Source organism: Myotis myotis, unplaced genomic scaffold, assembly GCF_014108235.1.
Source record: "Myotis myotis isolate mMyoMyo1 unplaced genomic scaffold, mMyoMyo1.p scaffold_m19_p_2, whole genome shotgun sequence".
NCBI classification, from domain to species: domain Eukaryota; kingdom Metazoa; phylum Chordata; class Mammalia; order Chiroptera; family Vespertilionidae; genus Myotis; species Myotis myotis.
This window is the reverse complement of record NW_023416324.1, coordinates 23,743,783-23,747,395: the sequence shown is the minus strand read 5'-3', so window position 1 is coordinate 23,747,395 and position 3,613 is coordinate 23,743,783.

Below are 3,613 nucleotides of genomic sequence, written 5' to 3'. Positions count from 1 at the left end.
GTTTGGCTGTGTGTGGGGTGGGGTGGGATGGGATGGGGTGGGATGGGAAGGAGCAAAGGGGTGAATGAGACACAGAGCCAACCCTTGGAAGGCTTAGGCCAGGTGGGGAGATGAGCTCAGGCACCAAGAAGCACCCCAAGGGTGCCTGTCCACGTGCCCTGGGGCTCCAGGGGAGACCTTTGGACTGGCTGGTGGGCTGGAGGGGCAGCTGGACTCTTGATTGTGTATGTGGTGGGATGTCTGGAGGGCTTCTTGGCTGAAAGGCTGACTTGGAAGTTAAGGGGCTTTAAAGGTGGGGAGGGTCCTTCCTTAGGGGGTGAAGCTTCCAGCGGCCTAGATGGAGGCCCTAGGAAAGGAGGAGCCCAAGCAGAAGGGGGAGCTGAGAAGGAGCCTGGGGGCTGGAAGACGCAGCGCACCTTTGGGGAGCACCCCGTGGTGGGGATGGTGCCTCACAGCAGTGCCTTTGGCCTGGCCCTGCCAGCTCTTTTCTCCTTAGGTCCCCCGCAACCTACTTTCTGTTTACTGGGCACCGGCCCCAGCTCAGAGACTCTGGGGGGTACTAGGGGAGACCAAGATATTGCTTCCACCTTTGACAGGGCTGGAGGGTCCCGTGCCAGGTGCCCTTCAGGCTCGGCACCCCCAGCCCCTGCCCCCGGGAAGCTTGGAGAAGACATGGTGTGGGGACCAGCGTCCAGTCTTGTGTGGAGGGAGCCTCATCTCCAGCTCCGGCTCCATCAGTCGAGGTCTAAAGGTCTAAGTCCCCTCCCCCCAGCAGCTGTTCTGCAGAGTGGCCCCTGTGGGCAGGACTTCGGTGTCCAGGGTAGATCTCCCTCCTCTGGAGTGAGGTCCCAGAATCCTGAGGGTTCCCAGGCCTCAGCCCTGAACGGGTGCTGGTGTGATGCAAGCTGATGGCTCTTTCGGAACCCCCCTATAGATCTATTTTTATATGGAACTCACTCACCGGACAGAGGGAGGTGGCCTGCAACCCCCCAGTACCCCCGTCTGAGCCCACCCAGGGAGGGAAGGGGCCGGTGGTTCCTTTGATTAGTGCTAGAGATGTTTTTATAATTTGGGGTTCTATATGGAGGACAAAGTAATAAAAACTTGTCTGTGATATGGTGTCTCTTTCAGTGACAATTGTCTCACCATTAAGTAGTTTGAGAGGCTACCCCCGCCCCACCCTTGGGGGTTCTCCACAGTGTGTATCTGAGATCTCTCTGCATAGAAACAAATTAGATTGTCCCTTTCATGAAAGACCCCTGTCTAGTGGGGGACACTCTTAGGAGAAGACAAGACACTGTGATCAGGGCCCCAGTAGGTTTGCCAGCATGGTCTCTGCATCAGATTTGAAGGGGTGTCTCCTTGGAGACTGTCATGGTGGCCATCCCCAGGGCTCTTAGCATAATGTGACGGAGCATGTGCTGTGGGCACTGCCACTTTGCTGATGGGATGCTGGGCTCTTCCTGGTGTCTTGGTGCCATGGGTATGTTATGTCTTCCATCATATCCACCATGAGGATCAGAAAACACCAATGCATGGATGCTAATACCAACTACGGAAAGACGATAGTGAAGCGTAGGAGGCAAGAAGTGTGGGTTACAGCTGGTGGGGAGGGAGTGGGGGAGAGGAGGCTTGTTCTACAGGTCAGGTGAGGCAGGGGGACTCTAAAGGGGACTGGGAAAATGCCTAATCCTGTGAAGGGCAACGAGAAGGCACCTTAGCCAGAGCAAACTGGATTCCAGACTCCCATTAAGTGGGAGCTCAATGTAGCCCCAGTTCTGATTGATAGCTCATCTCTCCTTCCATTTCTAAATTGTCTGCTACTAATCTTCAGCATGTGTGTGTCACGCTGAACTTTAGGTATGGGCCAACAACTCGTGTAACATTAGAGGAGGAAACATTGATCAGGGCTTGTGCACAGGTGGACATTGAGACATACCAGTGCTTTGCTTTTCAGGGGTGTAGGACACCGCGCGATAAGCTCTCTGTTGGCATGTGAAGCCGTTCTCTTTGGCAGAGCTGGGGATAGTGGATCCTGGGAGCTAAAAGCTATGACTGATGCTGTGAATAAACGATGCTTAGGTGATGTCCTATCACACACCTCAAGCTCGCTCTATGAATAATTTAACCTAACTCTTCGTGAGGTACGACGTTTGGAATTCTTTCAATAGGAAGCCCCAAAGAGGGCTTTGGAAAGATCAGGGTGCTTGCAGGGCAAAGAATGAAACTTGATTGAAATTCTAGAGTTCTATGAAACGGCCTCAGGGGCCCCAGGGGAGGGGACTCCAGGCCCCATCTTCCCTTCAACCCAAAGCAGCTCTGCTTAGGGCACAAAGTCAATTGCCCAGAGGTACAAGGTAGTAACAAGGGAAGTCAGAGTGGGAAAGCTTTCAGTGGGAAGAGGGCTACGGGCCAGAGAAAGCTGCTGCCCAACTGCGAGGACCCCGGTCGACGGTGGCCCGTGTGGCCAGATCTTATTTTTTGGAGCTAGCAATCATTTTGTGAACTTTGGCAATTTTTAAATTGTTATAATTTAAAAAAACAGTGAACGTGTCTATGGGCTGTTTTTGCTTTTTGGCTCAGATATATAAAAATTAAATATATATATATATATATATTTAATTTCAGAGGAGAGAGGGAGAGATAGAAATATCAATGATGAAAGAGAATCACTGATTGGCTGCCTCCTGCATGCCCTTCACTGGGGATCAAGTCCGCAACCTGGGCATGTGCCCCAACCAACTGGAAACCGAACCGTGACCTCCTGATTCATAGATTGACACTCATCCACTGGGCCACATCGGTCAGGCCTGCTAGTAAGATTTAAATTTTCTTTGCAACATTCCAGCCCTTTGATAATTCAGGCCACGCTTTAAATCCTGGGATGAAGAACGCATTACATTCCAAGTCAGCCCTTTATGTGGAATGGACTGCTCAGATTGCATCATGTGATGCATTTATTAGGCACTGCTACATACTACACACTTGCCACAATTGGGTTCATTTGGACAGTGGTGCACATGAAGTGAAATTGGGTGAGCCTGGCTCTGGGTCAAGCATATTGGATCCTGTGTTTCCTCGATGTCGAGCTCTTCCTAACACTGTACCAGAGAATGATGGGAAAGGTAGGAATTTCTGGGGACAGGATTACTTGGAAGAAGTAACCATTATTCCATACGCTGTCACTGACAAAGGGTCCTTCACCATAAACTATCCATGTCAGATGAGTGAGCTCAGCAATGACCCAGATTTAGTTCCATGCTGATCATTTTCAATGTAAAAAACTCTGGGAAGTGAGGGGCCCACTTAACTGATTACCTATGCACACCCTTCTTTGTCCTGGACGAGACTACATAGGCAAACAAGCGATAGATTTTATCCTCCCCAGTGTACATTTCTAGCTCATGGAGTGAACGTGTTGGAGAAAAACATCTTGGGGTAGGTTCCCCATGTCCTCGATCTGGGGGTGAGGGCTCCTCTTCAGGTACCAGAGATTCTGCCGGGAGTAAAGGTTTTCACCTTCTAAGTAGCTGTTCAAAGGCCCCACCTGAGAGCTGCAGCTCCAAACTGCCTCCAGTCCGGGGAGCACAGCTTGGAAATGACAGGCAGGTGC